The following is an 18,180-nucleotide window of genomic DNA, read 5'->3' on the forward strand; positions in this document are numbered from 1 at the left end:
ATGGGTGACGTTTCGGGTCGAGACCCTTCTTCAGACTGAAAGTCAGAGGAGAGGGAGACACAGAGATAAGGAAGTGTAAGGTGTGAGAACAAGACATCAAAGAGGATGGAGTTTAAGGGAAACAAATCTTTTTTTTCCCAAAATTGCAATATATCATTTTATTGATCTTGTTTCAGAGTTTTTTGGGGAATTATGAAGGGCTCCTCTCAGCTCAGTTGGTCCATTTTCAGACACATCATAAATCATGACACAAAAGATTGATTTAGTCGGACATACTTGAAGGTGGCACGGTGGCGCAGCGGTAGAGTTGCTGCCTTACAGCGAATGCAGCGCCGGAGACCCGGGTTCGATTCCGACTACGGGTGCTGTACATGCATAGTTTGTATGCTCTCCCCGTGACCCGCGTGGGTTTTCTCCGAAATCTTCAGTTTCCTCCCAAACCTGTCCAAAGACGACAGGTTTGTCGGTTTATTGGGTTGGTGTAAATGTAAATTGCCCCCTAGTGTGTGTCAGATAATGTTAGCGTGCGGGGATCGCTGGTCAGCACAGACTCCGGTGGGCCGAAGGGCCTGTTCCTGTGCTGTACTGTTCTATGTTCTGATGTAAGATCAGTGTTAATGGCTGATAGTTACGAGGGACTTGGTGGTTGGACCTGCATCTCTCTATAACTCGATGCCTTTGTTGCATTAAAGCTGCCCCTAAGGGCTGAGAAGACTACATCTGAGCTGCATATTTTTAAATCCCATGTAACCTCCTTCACATTTATTTGCCAAATAGTGCCTTCTCACATTTGCCCTGAGCGATCGATCTCTGACAGAAGGAGACTTCCTGAAGCCATTCGTGGAGCGGGAGCACGTGGCCGCTGGCTGGGTGAGGTCGCGTGGGGCGTGGGGCGGTGACGTCACCTTGTCCCGTATTTCGGAGTGAGGAAGTTGGCAACCCTTACATGGTGTGGAAGCCAGCACCTTGTCACTGGGGGTGACAGCAAATGTGTAAGATTAATTAAGAGACTGTAACTGTTTGGCAACCATCTTAGCTGCTCAAAAGTCGGAGGAGGTGGTGAAAGATTGATGGGCTTACGCAGTTGCTTAGCTTTGAGCTTTGAAGGAAAACGGGTCAGAGCTGGAGACAGAGTGACAAGTTTTCAGCTCAGTTGGGAGAGCAATTATTTGTGGTAAATTTAATCTTTGCTACATTGATTGATCGGCTGTTTATTCCAGATACCTGAGGATGAAGTTTTATTCCCACAACATTCCTTGCGATCAATGAGCTTTAAATTGTGATTTATTTCTGAAAATTGGACTTGTGTAAATCACTTCTGCCTTGTTATTATCCAAGGGATTGAGAAAAAGAACAGCAGGTTTAAGGTGTGTAGGGAGGAACTGCAGATGCTGGTTTAAAATCGATGATGGGCGCAAAATGGTGGAGTATCTCAGCGGGACAGGCAGCATCTCTGGAGAGAAGGAATGGGTGATGTTTCGGGTCGAGACCCTTCTTCAGACTGATGTCAGGAGAGTAGGCGGTACAGAGATAAAATGTAGTCGGACACAGTAAGACTGGTGGGAGAACTGGGAAACATAGAAACATAGAAAATAGGTGCAGGAGTAGGCCATTCGGCCCTTCGAGCCTGCACCGCCATTCAATATGATCATGGCTGATCATCCAGCTCAGCATCCTGTACCTGCCTTCTCTCCATACCCCCTGATCCCTTTAGCCACAAGGGCCACATCTAACTCCCTCTTAAATATAGCCAATGAACTGGCCTCAACTACCTTCTGTGGCAGAGAATTCCACAGACTCACCACTCTCTGTGTGAAGAAATGTTTTCTCATCTCGGTCCTAAAAGACTTCCCCCTTATCCTTAAGCTGTGACCCCTGGTTCTGGACTTCCCCAACATCGGGAACAATCTTCCTACATCTAGCCTCTCCAACCCCTTAAGAATTTTATATGTTTCTATAAGATCCCCCCTCAGTCTTCTAAATTCCAGCGAGTACAAGCCTAGTCTATCCAGTCTTTCTTCATATGAAAGTCCTGCCATCCCAGGGATCAATCTGGTGAACCTTCTCTGTACTACCTCTAAGGCTAGAATGTCTTTCCTCAGATTAGGAGACCAAAACTGTACGCAATACTCCAGGTGCGGTCTCACTAAGGCCCTGTACAACTGCAGCAGAACCTCCCTGCTCCTATACTCAAATCCTCTTGCTATGAATGCTAACATACCATTTGCATTCTTCACTGCCTGCTGCACCTGCACGCTTGCTTTCAATGACTGGCGCACCATGACACCCAGGTCTCGTTGCATCTCCCCTTTTCCTAATTGGCCACCATTAGGAAGGGGGAGGGGATGGAGAGAGAGGGAAAGCAAAGGCTGAAGTTAGAGAAGACAATGTTTATACCGCTGGGGTGTAAGCTGCCCAAGCGTAATATGAGATGCTGTTCCTCCAATTTGCGCTGGGCCTCACTCTGACAACGGAGGAGGCCCAGGACAGAAAGGTCAGTGCGGGAGTGGGAGGGGGAGTTAAAGTGTTTAGCAACTGGGAGATCAGGTAGGTTTAGGCGGACTGAGCCAATGTGTTCAGCGAAACGATCGCCGAGCCTGCGCTTGGTCTCGCCGATAGACAGGAGTCCACACCTGGAACAGCGGATGCAGTAAATGAGGTTGGAGGAGGTGCGAGTGAACCTCTGCCTCACCTGAAAAGACTCTTGGTTTAAAGAATCGGTGCCCACTATTAGAGGCACGTTATATTGCTGACTGCCCCCTCATTGATCAGGAACATAGAGCTCCACCTCAGGGCCAGAGAGCTTTAAATGGCTGCAGAAAGTTGTAACAATAGACAATAGACAATAGGTGCAGGAGGAGGCCATTCGGCCCTTCGAGCCAGCACCGCCATTCAATGTGATCATGGCTGATCATTCTCAATCAGTACCCCGTTCCTGCCTTCTCCCCATACCCCTTGACTCCGCTATCCTTAAGAGCTCTATCTAGCTCTCTCTTGAATGCATTCAGAGAATTGGCCTCCACTGCCTTCTGAGGCAGAGAATTCCACAGATTCACAACTCTCTGACTGAAAACGTTTTTCCTCATCTCAGTTCTAAATGGGCTACCCCTTATTCCTAAACTGTGGCCCCTTGTTCTGGACTCCCCCAACATTGGGAACATGTTTCCTGCCTCTAACGTGTCCAACCCCTTAATAATCTTATACGTTTCGATAAGATCTCCTCTCATCCTTCTAAATTCCAATAAGAAAAGTCAGAGTCTGAAACCTAAGAAGTCCCAAATTTTAAAGTGATTGAAAATCAGAAAACTGCAGATGCTACAAATCTGAAATCTATACACTAAAACTCTCGTATGTTTGTTTGTATGTTGCTGAACTACGGCCAAAACGGTACACGATAGCGTGACAATTTTAGGCCCACCTTACTCACCGTCGTCCCTTTGGTGCCAATGGAAGAAGTTTCATTAAAGTTCCATAACCTCTGGCACCTGTAATAATCAAGAATCTATCTATCTCTGCCTTAAATATATCCACTGACTTGGCCTCCACAGCCTTCTGTGGCAAAGAATTCCACAGATTCACCACCCTCTGACTAAAGAAATTCCTCCTCTTTGATTGATAGGCTCTCAATCAGTAAGTGTGTCAAAGGTTATGGGGAGAAGGCAAGAGAATGGGGTTGAGATGTTGTGGATGCCGACATCCTGAAATAGGCCGCGGGACTTTTCTCTGCTCGGCGGGGGCTTCAATGTCGGGAGCCCCGACCGCCCCGATGTGCAGTGGCAGCGTCTTCGCCCGCCCCGGATCGCGGGGCTTGGGTCGGCCCGCTGCGGACCTTTCACCGTCCGGCGCGGCCTGGAACGTGGCAACTTCAACAGCCTGACCGCGGGAGAAGACAGCAGGGGAAGAGAAAATACATTCTGGCCTTCCATCACAGTGAGGAGGGGACTGGAGGAGACTCACTGTGATGGATGTTTCTTTTTTTTGTGTTTTGTGTTGGTTGGGGTTGTGTAATTTGCGTATTTTATTGCTCTTATTGTTGGACTGTGGGTGACGAAATCTCGTCCAAAAAACTTGTCTCATGAACGTATGAAACCAGGACGCCTGGAGGAAACCCACACTGGGAGATCGTGCAAACTCCACACAGACAGCACCCGAGGTCAGGATCGAACCCAGAACCAGGATCTCGGTGCTGTGAGGCAGAGGTTTTACCTCTGGGGCTATTGTGCTGCCCTGCACATAAGTGTTTTCATTTTATCTTTCTGTTCATGTAACAGTTAGAAAGTTTTGCCATTGCATTTAAAACTTCTGGAAAGTTCTATTTTCACACTCCTCTGCCAAAACTAAAGATCTTTACAATTTAAATTTATCGAGAAGCCAAACTGCTGCCAAACAATCTGACGCGCTCAGCTTGAGTGACCATCAAACAAAGTTTAACACCTGTAAAACACAAAAGTGCTGGAAGAACTCAGCGGGTCAGGCAGCATCTGTGGAAGGAATGGACAGACGACATACCAGGTCAGGACTCCTCTTCAGACTGCTGAGTCTGAAGATTTAAGGCTGGTGGATCTGCTGGAGCAGCAGCATCTCAACTGCTGACAGGAAGAGACTTGATAAACTGATCACGAAGGCCAGCTCTGTCCTGGGTTGCCCCCTCGACTCAGTGCAGGCGGTGGAAGAGAGGAGGATGATGGCAAAGCTAACATCACTGCTGGACAACGACTCCCACCCCATGCAGGACACTGTCACTGTGCTGAGTAGCTCCTTCAGTGACAGACTCCTTCACCCCAAGTGCGTGAAGGAGAGATATAGGAGGTCCTTCCTTCCCGCTGCTGTGAGACTGCACAACCAGCACTGCTCCCATCAGACCAGCAAATAAACATAATTATCGTTATTTTATTTATAATAAATGCTTATGCACGGTGGCGCAGCGGTACAGTTGCTGCCTTACAGCCAATGCAGCGCCGGAGACTCAGGTTCGATCCCGACTACGGGCGCCGTCTGTACGGAGTTTGTACGTTCTCCCCGTGACCTGCGTGGGTTTTCTCCGAGGTCTTCGGTTTCCTCCCACACTCCAAAGACGTGCAGGTATGTAGGTTAATTGGCTGGGTAAATGTAAAAATTGTCCCTAGTGTGTGTGGGATAGTGTTAGTGTGCGGGGATCGCTGGTCGGCACGGACCCGGTGGGCCGAAGGGCCTGTTTCCGCGCTGTATCTTTAAATCTAAAAATCTAAACTCTATTCTTGCTATCCACTTTGCTGCTGTAACCCTGCAAATTTCCCCATTGAGGGATGAATAAAGGATTATTGTTATTATTATTATTATTATTATCATTATTATTAAACTAATTTAGCCCAAAATACGGGATGTCCCGGCTAATACGGGACAGTTGGCAACCGTAGTATCATGTGACTCTTTGCATCGCTCCCCACCCCTGTGAGCGTAATAATAATAATAAATTTTATTTGTCATATGTAGGTTGGCACAGGATCAACGGAACAATGAAATGTATTTGACAAGACGGCACGGTAGCACAGCGGTAGAGTTGCTGCTTTACAGCGAATGCAGCGCCGGAGACTCAGGTTCGATCCTGACTACGGGTGCTGCACTGTAAGGAGTTTGTACGTTCTCCCCGTGACCTGCGTGGGTTTTCTCCGAGATCTTCGGTTTCCTCCCACACTCCAAAGACGTACAGGTATGTAGGTTAATTGGCTGGGTAAATGTAAAAATTGCCCCTAGTGGGTGTAGGATAGTGTTAATGTACGGGGATCACTGGGCGGCACGGACATGGAGGGCCGAAAAGGCCTGTTTCCGGCTGTATATATATGATATGATATGATATGATAAGACAACGGGTCACTTCAGCAGTAATATTCCAAGGATAAATAAGATTTTAAAAATGACATTAGTGAGGTAAAAAGACAACATTAAAAATAGGTTAAAAGACAATATTAAAAATAGGTTAAAAGACAATATTAAAAATAATCCACATATATGATGTGAAATGTGTTTATGAGTTCAGAAGCCTGATGGCCTGATGGTAGAAACTGTTCTTAAGTCTGGGGGCATGTGGGATTAGTGACAACACAGCTTCGAGAGCTGTGAGGTCTAATCGGCACCAATCCCCGGCTTTTTCCTTCGGCTGCACCTGATTTAATGAGCTGCACGATCGATGGGCACCAACGTTGCTCCCTACAGCCTGGCTTGTTATGCAGGAGAGCAGCAAGCACCAAGCAGCCTTTCCTCACAGTCTCTGCGTTACTAACCCGATCCCATCCAATGCAATGATCAGAGGATCTGCAATGGTTTACGTGCAATGTGTCCGGATTATATCCGAGAACCGACTGTTAGATGGGACCAGACCAAGTGGACCCGTTGGGCCCAAACCTCTCCTGCACTGATGCAGCACCCTCTCCTTTCCCCCCCCCCCCCCACTCCCCCTCCCTCCCCCTCCCCCTCCTCTCTCCCCTCTCATCCTCCCCCCTCCCCTACTCCCCCCACCCCTCTCCTCCCTTCCCCTCCCTTTCTCCCTCCTCCCCCTCCCCCCTCCCTCTCTCCCTCCTCCCCCTCCTCCCCTCCCCTTCCCTCCCCCACCCCTCTCCCACCTCCCTCACTCTCCCTCCTCCCTCCCCTCCCCTTCCCCCCCACTCCATCCCCCTCAACCCCCCCCTTATCCTCCCCCTCCCTCCCCCCTCCCTCTCTCCCTCCTCTCCCTCCCTCCCTCCCCCCTCACTCCCTCCCTAGGAGACAGATTTAAACTTCAAAATGTGAATAGCTTTAAAAATATAACACCGATTTCAATGAAACTTCTCCCATTAGCACCAAAGGGACGACGGTGAGTAAGGTGGGCCTGAAACTGTCGCGCTATCGTGTACCGTTTTGGCTGTAGTTCAGGAACAAACAAACGAGAGTTTTAGTATATAGATTGTATATGTGTGGTGACACCTCTGAAATTAAATAAATGGCGGCAGCCATTGGTGGAGCGGGAGCACGTGGCCGCTGGCTGGGCGAGGTTGCGTGGGGCGAGGGGCGGTGACATCACCCTTTGTCCCTTATTTGGGAGCGAGGAAGTTGGCAACCCTACTAATACGGGACAAGGGCGGTCCCGCACGGGACAAACTAATTAAGCCCATAATACAGGATGTCCCGGCTAATACGGGACAGTTGGCAACCCTACTGGGGACACACAAACTCCTTGGGATTGACCATAATTTTCCACAGCGCTGTCACCTCCGCCTCATTCTTCGACAGCAGTGACAGTGATCCAGCCAAGAGAAATAATCCAGGCTGGATCTCATCCCCAGCATCAACGTTTCCCCACCATGACAGCTCATCAATATGACTGTGTTCCTGAGCTGCTGTCTGTCCGAGGCTGAACACTGAACATTGCTTCCACCAGACGCCGGCTCAATATAATTGGAAAATAGACCAGAGGGGCGATGAGATTTTGTTCGGCTCAGCACACTTCGATGTGATCTCGGAGGCAGGGCGCGGAAGGGAAGCAGCAGACAAAAGCAGCCAAAACCTTTCCAACAGAATTTGATATGTAACATAATTTCCAACATAATTGGAAATGTGGAAAGAAAAGACGCAAAGTGCTGGAGTAACTCAGCAGGTCAGGCAGCAGCATCCCTGGAGAATGTGGTCAGGTGATGTTTCTGGTCTCAGGCTCAGAGGGCAGCAGGAATCACAGTAGGACAGAGTCTCGCAGAACTCCTGTGGAAGAGAGGAGAACCTCTTCAAGGTGGGCATACCCTTGAGGAGAATTCACGGTGGAACAGTAAAATGGAGACATTCTGTAGGTTAATTGGCTTGGGTATAAGTGTTAATTGGCTTGGGTATAAGTGTAAATTGTCCCTAGTGTGTGTAGGATAGTGTTAATGTGCGGGGATCGCTGGTCGGCGCGGACACGGTGGGCCGAAGGGCCTGTTTCCGCGCTGTATCTCTAAACTAAACTAAACTACCTCTGTATGTCAGTAACTCTCTCTCTCAGTAACTCCCTGTGCGTGTGTCAGTAAATCTCTCTCTCTGTAACTCCCTGTGCGTGTGTCAGTAATTCTCTCTCTCTGTAACTGCCTCTGACAAGCACCATCTCTGTGCCAGTAACTCACTCTATGTGTCGGTGAGTGGTAGAATATGGGGCAACTTGATTGGACTGTGGGGGGAATAAAATGGCTGAGGGCAGGATTGGTGCTAAGACAGGTGTTTGAAGATTGGCGTGGACTCAGTGGGCATCTCGGGTCAGTCTGAAGAAGGGTCCCAACCCGAAGCAACACCTATTCATGTTCTCCTGAGATGTTGCCTGACCAGTCGAGTTACTCCAGCACTTTGTGTCTTTTTTTTTCTAAACCAGCATCTGTTTCTTGTGTCACCCCCCATATATTGAATCCAGCTGAATTTGCCATGACATAGGAACAAGTGTTGATGCATAGAACATCCATTCAAGAGAGAGCTCGATAGAGCTTTTAAGGATAGCGGAGTCAGGGGGTATGGGGAGAGGGCAGGAACGGGGTACTGATTGAGAATGATCAGCCATGATCACATTGAATGGTGGTGCTGGCTCGAAGGGCCGAATGGCCTCCTCCTGCACCGATTGTCTACTGTCTATTGTCTATTGTCTATTGTCTATAGCATAGAACATAGAGCAATACAGTGCAAAAACAGGCCCTTCGGCCCACAACGTCTGTGCTATATGTGATGCCATGGCCATATCTACTGGCACATAATTCATATCCTTCCATTCACTGCATGTCCACATGCCCATCCAAAAGCCTCTTAAATGCCACTATTATATCTGCCTCCTGGCAGCAAGTCCCAGACAGTCACCCCCTACGTGTAAAAAAAAATAGCCTCACACATCTACTTGAAACTTTGCGCCTCTCACCTTAAATCGATAACGAGATCTGGGTGTCCCAGTGCATCGGTCACTGAAAGGAAGCATGCAGGTACAGCAGGCAGTGAAGAAAGCCAATGGAATGTTGGCCTTCATAACAAGAGGAGTTGAGTATAGGAGCAAAGAGGTCCTTCTGCAGTTGTACAGGGCCCTAGTGAGACCGCACCTGGAGTACTGTGTGCAGTTTTGGTCTCCAAATTTGAGGAAGGATATTCTTGCTATTGAGGGTGTGCAGCGTAGGTTTACTAGGGTAATTCCCGGAATGGCGGGACTGTCATATGTTGAAAGATTGGAACGGCTAGGCTTGTATACACCGGAATTTAGAAGGATGAGAGGAGATCTTATTGAAACATATAAGATTATAATAATAATAATAATAATATATTTATTTTATATAGCGCCTTAACACATGCACAAAGCGCTTTACAAATACAATTAACATAGAAACAAACAGACAAACAGACAAACTATCCTGACGGAAAAGCGGCGAATAATCAACGCCAGCGTCCTCTCACGTCAGGGTCCGGCAGTAGACATTAAAGAACACAAGACACACAGATACAATTTTTTACACAAAACAGCCATCACAGTGATTGCTCTAGGCATACCCTCACTGTGATGGAAGGCAAAGTCTTATCTCCTCCTCGTTCTTCTCCCGTGGCGCCACGAGGCGATCGAGGCTCCCAACCCCTTGAAGCCCCCACCGGGCGATGGAAAGTCCCAGGGTCGAGCCGAGCAGGCCGATGAAAGTCCTGAGCCCCCACCGGGCGATGTAAAGTGCTGCGGCCGGGCCACGCAGGGCGATGAAGGGCCTGCGGGCGGGTTGATCGTGCCTCGTGCTTCGGGGCAGTCGAAGCTGCTACGGCTGGAGCTCCCAAAAGCCGGTCGCCAGCCAGGGACCTGCGAACTCCCGATGTTGCGGTCTGCAGGGCCCACGGCCGAAGCCTCCGAGATGGTAAGTCCAGGCCCTGCGACCGGAGTCTTCGAGGTCGATCCCAGCTGGAGGCCGCCGACTCCACGTTGTTAGGCCGTTGCGCGAACGGAGATACGACACGGTAAAAGTCGCATCTCCGTTGAGGAGGAGATTTTAAAAAAGGTTTCCCCCAACCCCCCCACCACCCCCCTACATACACAGAATTAAAAATAAAACAAAACGTACATTTAACATCAACAATGACAAAAAAACACAAAAAAAAACGGAGAGACTGCCGGTGAGCCGCAGCTGCAGAACACAGCCACGCCCCATCAATCCCATTATCAAGGGATTGGACACGCTAGAGGCAGGAAACATGTTCCCGATGTTGGGGGAGTCCAGAACCATGGGCCACAGTTTAAGAATAAGGGGTAGGCTATTAAGAACAGAGATGGAGATTTTTTTTTTATCTCAGAGAGTTGTGAATCTGTGGAATTCTCTGCCTCAGAAGGCAGTGGAGGCTAATTCTCCCAATGCTTTCAAGAGAGAGTTAGATAGAGCTCTTAATGATAGCGGAGTCATTCATGGGTGACATTCCTTCTCTCCTGAGATTCTGCCTGACCTGCTGAAGTACATCGCCCGGTGGGGGCTCATTTTGTGATACCTTCGATTTGTACCAGCATCTGCAGTTATTTTCCTACAGAATTTAGCAGCAAAGTGGTTCCCAAAAGTAGTGGTATTTAAAGAGACCTTCATCAACTTCGCTCAGTCCGCCTTAACCAACCTGATCTCCCGGTGGCTCAGCACTTCAACTCCCCCTCCCACTCCCAGTCTGACATTTCTGTCCTGGGCCTCCTCCATTGTCAGAGTGAGGCCCAACGCAAATTGGAGGAACAGCACCTCATATTTCGCTTGGGTAGTTTACACCCCAGCGGTATGAACATTGACTTCTCTAACTTCAGATAGTTCCTCTGTCCCTCTCTTTCCCCTCCCCCTTCCCAGTTCTCCCACTAGTCTTCCTGTCTCCTACTACATCCTATCTTTGTCCCGCCCCCTCCCCTGACATCAGTCTGAAGAAGGGTCAATAGACAATAGACAATAGACAATAGACAATAGGTGCAGGAGTAGGCCATTCGGCCCTTCGAGCCACAACCACCATTCAATATGATCATGGCTGATCATTCTCAATCAGTACCCCATTCCTGCTTTCTCCCCATACCCCCTGACTCCGCTATCCTTAAGAGCTCTATCTAGCTCTCTCTTGAATGTATTCAGAGAGTTGGCCTCCACTGCCCTCTGAGGCAGAGAATTCCACAGATTCACAACTCTCTGACTGAAAAAGTTTTTCCTCATCTCTGTTCTTAATGGCCTACCCCTTATTCTTAAACTGTGGCCCCTGGTTCTGGACTCCCCCAACATTGGGAACATGTTTCCTGCCTCTAATGTGTCCAACCCCTTAATAATCTTATACGTTTCGATAAGATCCCCTCTCATCCTTCTAAATTCCAGTGTATACAAGCCTAGTCGCTCCAGTCTTTCAACATATGACAGTCCCGCCATTCCGGGAATTAACCTAGTAAATCTACGCTGCACGCCCTCAATAGCAAGAATATCCTTCCTCAAATTTGGAGACCAAAACTGCACACAGTACTCCAGGTGCGGTCTCACTAGGGCCCTGTACAACTGCAGAAGGACCTCTTTGCTCCTATACTCAACTCCTCTTGTTATGAAGGCCAACATTCCATTGGCTTTCTTCACTGCCTGCTGTACCTGCATGCTTCCTTTCAGTGACTGATGCACTAGGACACCCAGATCTCGTTGTACGTCCCCTCTCGACCCGAAACGTCACCCGTTCCTTCTCTCCCGAGATGCTGCCTGACCCGCTGAGTTACTCCACCATTTTGTGTCTACCTTCATCAACTTAGAGGTTATTTACTAATTGTTTTATAGACAATAGACAATAGACAATAGGTGCAGGAGTAGGCCATTCAGCCCTTCGAGCCAGCACCGCCATTCAATGCGATCATGGCTGATCACTATCAATCAGTACCCCGTTCCTGCCTTCTCCCCATACCCCCTCACTCCGCTATCCTTAAGAGCTCTATCCAGCTCTCTCTTGAAAGCATCCAACGAACTGGCCTCCACTGCCTTCTGAGGCAGAGAATTCCACACCTTCACCACCCTCTGACTGAAAAAGTTCTTCCTCATCTCCGTTCTAAATGGCCTACCCCTTATTCTCAAACTGTGGCCCCTTGTTCTGGACTCCCCCAACATTGGGAACATGTTATCTGCCTCTAATGTGTCCAATCCCCTAATTATCTTATATGTTTCAATAAGATCCCCCCTCATCCTTCTAAATTCCAGTGTATACAAGCCCAATCGCTCCAGCCTTTCAACATACGACAGTCCCGCCATTCCGGGAATTAATCTAGTGAACCTACGCTGCACGCCCTCCATAGCAAGAATATCCTTCCTCAAATTTGGAGACCAAAACTGCACACAGTACTCCAGGTGCGGTCTCACCAGGGCCCGGTACAACTGTAGAAGGACCTCTTTGCTCCTATACTCAACTCCTCTTGTTACGAAGGCCAACATTCCATTGGCTTTCTTCACTGCCTGCTGAACCTGCATGCTTCCTTTCATTGACTGCCTGTTGAACTGTGATTAGCACTTACTTTACTGCTCAGCCAACGGGCGTCCTTGCTCTGCTCCCGGACTTTTCTAATGCCTGTTGTAATGATTGTACAAATGCATGGTGCTTTCTTTATTTGTCTGTGTTGTAAAGGCAGGCACGTGTTGAAGGAATTAAACGCTGCTTCTCGAATTACTTGCTCAGATGTAATTCGAGTTGAATTTCTGAGCTTTCTGCAGGGAATAGATGACGACTGGCAGATTTAATAGAAGGCACGCAGGGCAGGATGAACTTGTGGAGGGGGATGAGCAGGATACAGGCTCACAGCAGGAAGCCTTGTGTTCGTGGTTCTATGCTACCACCCACTTTTCAACGTGTGAGCCACCAACATTTCAACACGTTGCCCCCGTAACCTCCTGCAGTAGCAACTGCAGTCTCAGAGCAGGGAAAATATAGTTTAGTTTTCGTTTAGTTTGGATTAGCGATACAGCGAGGAAACAGGCCCTTCGGCCCATCGAGCCTGTGCCGACCAGCGATCGATCCCCGCACACTAACTCTGTGGACAATTTAACATTTACACCGAGCCAATTAACCTACAAACCTGCGCGTCTTGGGGGTGTGGGAGGAAACCGGAGATCTCGGAGAAGACCCACGCAGGTCAAGGGGAGAACGTACAAACTCCGTACAGACAAGCCCCTTAGTCAGGATTGAACCCGGGTCTCTGGCGCTGAAAGGCAGCAACTCTACCGCTGCGCCATGCAAATGCAAATCCGCAAAACCGCCAGAAACTGCTGCTGCAAAGATAAAGGTCATGAGTGTCAACTATTGCTGAACAGACCATCAACCTACTGAATAGCGAAAGGCCTGGATAGAGTGGATGTGGAGAGGATGTTTCCACTAGTGGGAGAGGCGAGGAACAGAATTACAGGACGTTCCTTTAGGAAGGTGATTAAAAGGAATTTCTTCAGTCAGAGGGTGGTGAACCTATGGAACTCATTGCCACAGAAGGCTGTGGAGGCCAAGTCAGTGGATATTTTTAAGGCAGAGATAGATAGATAGTTGATTAGTGCGGGTGTCAGGGGTTATGAGGAGAAGGCACGGTAGCGCAGCGGTAGAGTTGCTGCTTTACAGCGAATGCAGCGCCGGAGACTCAGGTTCGATCCTGACTACGGGTGCTGCACGTTCTCCCCGTGACCTGCGTGGGTTTTCTCCGAGATCTTCGGTTTCCTCCCACACCCAAAGACGTACAGGTATGTAGGTTAATTGGCTGGGTAAATGTAAAAATTGTCCCTAGTGGGTGTAGGATAGTGTTAATGTACGGGGATCACTGGGCGGCACGGACTTGGAGGGCCGAAAAGGCCTGTTTCCGGCTGTATATATATGATATGATATGATATGATATGATAAGGCAGGAGAATGGGGTTCGGAGGGAGAGATAGATCAGCCATGATTGAATGGCGGAGTAGACTTGATGGGCCGAATGGCCTAATTCTGCACCTATCACTTATGACCTTATGAAGTTATGAACTCATCAGGTGTCATGAGTGTGTAGGAAGGAACTGCAGATGCTGGTTTAAACCGAGGATGGACACAAAAAGCAGGAGTAACTCAGCGGGTCAGGCAGCATCTCTGGAGAAAAGGAACGGGTGACGTTTCAAGTCGAGACCCTTCTTCAGACTGGTCAGGGGAAAGGTAAACAAGAGATATAGACAGTGATGTAGAGAGATATAGAACAAAAGAATGAAAGATATGCAAAGAAGTAACGATGATAAAGGAAACAGGCTATTGTTCGCTGTTTGCTAGGTGAGAACGAGAAGCTGGTGCCACTTGGGTGGGGGAGGGATGGAGAGAGGGGGAATGCAGTGGTAATAGACAATAGACAATAGGTGCAGGAGGAGGCCATTCAGCCCTTCGAGCCAGCACCGCCATTCAATGTGATCATGGCTGATCATTCTCAATCAGTACCCCGTTCCTGCCTTCTCCCCATACCCCCTGACTCCGCTATCCTTAAGAGCTCTATCTAGCTCTCCCTTGAATGCATTCAGAGAATTGGCCTCCACTGCCTTCTGAGGCAGAGAATTCCACAGATTCACAACTCTCTGACTGAAAAAGTTTTTCCTCATCTCCGTTCTAAATGGCCTACCCCTTATTCTTAAACTGTGGCCCCTTGTTCTGGACTCCCCCAACATTGGGAACATGTTTCCTGCCTCTAACGTGTCCAACCCCTTAATAATCTTATACGTTTCGATAAGATCCCCTCTCATCCTTCTAAATTCCAGTGTATACAAGCCTAGCCGCTCCAGTCTTTAAGTTACTTGAAGTTAGAGAAATCAATATTCATACCTCAATAATCAATAGTCATAACTGATGACTCAGTTCTCCTCCTCTCTCCGACAAGTGTTTTGCTACATCCTCTCTCGCTGCTCCCCCTCTGTGATTCCTCCTGCTCTCTAAGTCTGCCCCGCTGGGGTGCAAGCTACCCAGGCAAAATATGTTGTTGTACAGGCCCTGGTGAGACCACACCTGGAGTATTGAGTGCCGTTTTGGTCTCCTAATTTGAGGAAGGACATTCTTGCTATTGAGGGAGTGCAGCTTAGTTTCATGAGGTTAATCCTCGTGATGGCGGGACTGTCATATGATTTTAGAATGGAGCGACTGGGCTTGTATTCACTGGAATTTAGAAGGATGAGAGGGGATCTTATAGAAACATATAAAATTATTAAGGGATTGCACTGGCTAGTTGCAGGAAACATGTTCCCGATGTTGGGGGAGTCCAGAACCAGGGGCCACAGTTTAAGAATAACGGGTAGGCCATTTAGAACTGAGATGAGGAAAAACCTTTTGACACAGAGAGTTGTGAATTTGTGGAATTGTCTGCCTCAGAAGGCAGTGGAGGCCGATTCACTCAGATGCATTCAAAAGAGAGTTGGATAGAGCTCTTAGGGCGAGCGGAATCAAGGGGTATGGGGAGAAGGCAGGAACGGGATACTGATTGTGGATGATCAGCCATGATCACAATGACTGGCGGAGCTGGCTCGCCCTGCACCTATTGTGTATGTATCCATGTAAAATATGAGATGCTGTTCCCACGCAATTCTTACACAGAGCCAAAAATCAATGCAATGACAACTTTATAGGAAGTATCTCCAAGATTATAAAATCATGGGAGGAATAGATCGGGTAGACGCACAGAATCTCTTGCCCAGAGTAGGGAAATCGTGAACCAGAGGACATAGGTTCAAGGTGAAGGGGAAAAGATTTAATAGGAATCTGAGGGGTAACTTTTTCACACAAAGGGTGGTGGGTGTATGGAACGAGCTGCCAGAGGAGGCAGTTGGGGCTGGGACTATCCCAGCGTTTAAGAAACGGTTAGGCAGGCAAACTGATAGGACAGGTTTGGAGGGATATGGACCAAGCGCAGGCAGGTGGGACTGGTGTAGCTGGGACATGTTGGCTGATGTGGGCAAGTTGGGCCTGTTTCCACACTGTATCACTCTCTGACTCCATGACTCAGTTCAAAGCTTCAGTGACATTCCCAGCAAACTTGCCACAGTGCCTTCAGCTTTTGATAACATTCGGTGTCACTAGAAGGAGCACAAGACCTCAGGCATTCACTGCGTGCTGCATCCATTAGCAAACATCATCAGACACAAGAAGCTGGAGTAACTCAGCGGGACAGGCAGCATCTCTGGAGTGAAGGAAAGGATGAAGTTTCGGGTCAAGACCCTTCTTCTTCAGAAGGGTCTCGATCCGAAACGTCACCCTTTCCTTCTCTCCAGCGATGCTGCCTGTCCCGCTGAGTTACTCCGGCCTTTTGTGTCTATCTTCGGTTTAAAGCAGCATCTGCAGTTCCTTTTCACACACCCACAACATCAGGACGGGCTTGGTGCTGAGTGCGAAGACCTGCTCAGCGAGGAATGAAGAGCACACAGGAATCCTGTCACGGTGGAGAAGAAGCAAAGCAGCATCTGAAGGAGGATCTGAGAAGGTCTGAAACTAATGATGGCAACAGAGTGCCAAGGAGATCCATAACGACAAGGGTGACATGCAGCGTTCCTCCAAGCTACACCTCCCACTGCTCCACTCTCTAACGATCACAAGGTACCAGTCATTCCGAAAGAAAGAGAGTTGTGAATCTGTGGGATTCTCTGCCTCAGAAGGCAGTGGAGGCCAATTCTCTGAATGCATTCAAGAGAGAGCTAGATAGAGCTCTTAAGGATAGCGGAGTCAGGGTGTATGGGGAGAAGGCAGGAACGGGGTACTGATTGAGAATGATCAGCCATGATCACATTGAATGGCGGTGCTGGCTCGAAGGGCCGAATGGCCTCCTCCTGCACCTATTGTGCAGGAACCTACTCCTGAACCTACAAAGCCCTCCATAACCTGGCCCCATCCTACCTGACCGACCTCCTCCACAGGCACACTCCCACCTGCACCCTCCGCTCTGCTGCTGCCAATCTCCTATCCCCCCACATCCGGACCAAACTCAGATCCTGGGGGGACAGGGCTTTCTCCATCGCTGCTCCCACCCTATGGAACTCACTACCCCAAAACGTTAGAGACTCCTCCACACTCACCACATTCAAAACATCGCTGAAGTCTCACCTGTTCAGTACTGCCTTCAACCACTGAAGGTCACCTCACCTTCTGTCTCCTTTCTCTGTTCGTTTACTTATTTACTTATTTATCTATTTATTCATTTCCCTATGTTCTCTAAATCTCTGTAAAGCATCTTTGAGTATATGAAAAGCGCTATATAAATAAAATACATTATTATTATTACATTATTATTGTCTATTGCCCATAAAAACAAATCCAGGAGACACTCCCGAGATATCAGACAATCACAACTGATGCCATTACTGACTGTACACCTGAACAAGCAGAAATCAATAGACAGGCAGGGTCCCGACCCGAAACGTCACCCATTCCTTCTCTCCAGAGATGCTGCCTGACCCGCTGAGTTACTCCAGCACTTTGTGTCTACCTTCGATTTAAATCAGCATCTGCATTTTATGTCCTACTAACTTGGCCATCGTGGGCAGATTGGGCTAAGGAGCCAGCTGCCATGCTTTAGGTGTGTCTATCTCTGGTTGACCTAGGTGTTTCTCAGCACAGCTGTACCATGGAGTCAGAAGAAGGGTCTCGTCCCGAAACGTCACCCATTCCTTCTCTCCAGAGATGCTGCCTGACCCGCTGAGTTACTCAAGTATTTTGTGTCTATCTTTGGTTTTAATCAGCATCTGCAGCTCCTTCCTGCACATCATGAAAGGAATGTGTAGGAAGGAACTGCAGATGCTGGTTTACACCGAAGATAAACACAAAGTGCTGGAGTAACTCAGCGGCTCAGCAAGCATCTCTGGACAAAAGGAATAGGTGAGTGATTTATCAGTCAGGGAGCAACATGGTCGGAAGAAGGGACTCGACCTGAAATGTCTCTCTTCAGGCTAATAAACAGTCGCCTTTATGATTTTTCTCAAATAGTCTCTGATGAGTTACTCCAGCATTTTGTGAATAAATACCTTTGAGCTCCAGGTATGTATGTTGCCAATTCCTCGTATGTTGCAAAACATACTTGGCTAATAAAATATGATCATGGTTATGACTAAACGACAATTCATCTACTAGCATCTAATTATAGACAATAAACAATAGACAATAGGTGCAGGATTGTCTATTGTCTAGACAATTCGGCCCTTCGAGCCAGCACCACCATTCAATGTAGTATCAGACAATAACTGCAGATGC

Source organism: Rhinoraja longicauda, chromosome 41, assembly GCF_053455715.1.
Source record: "Rhinoraja longicauda isolate Sanriku21f chromosome 41, sRhiLon1.1, whole genome shotgun sequence".
NCBI lineage: Eukaryota > Metazoa > Chordata > Chondrichthyes > Rajiformes > Arhynchobatidae > Rhinoraja > Rhinoraja longicauda.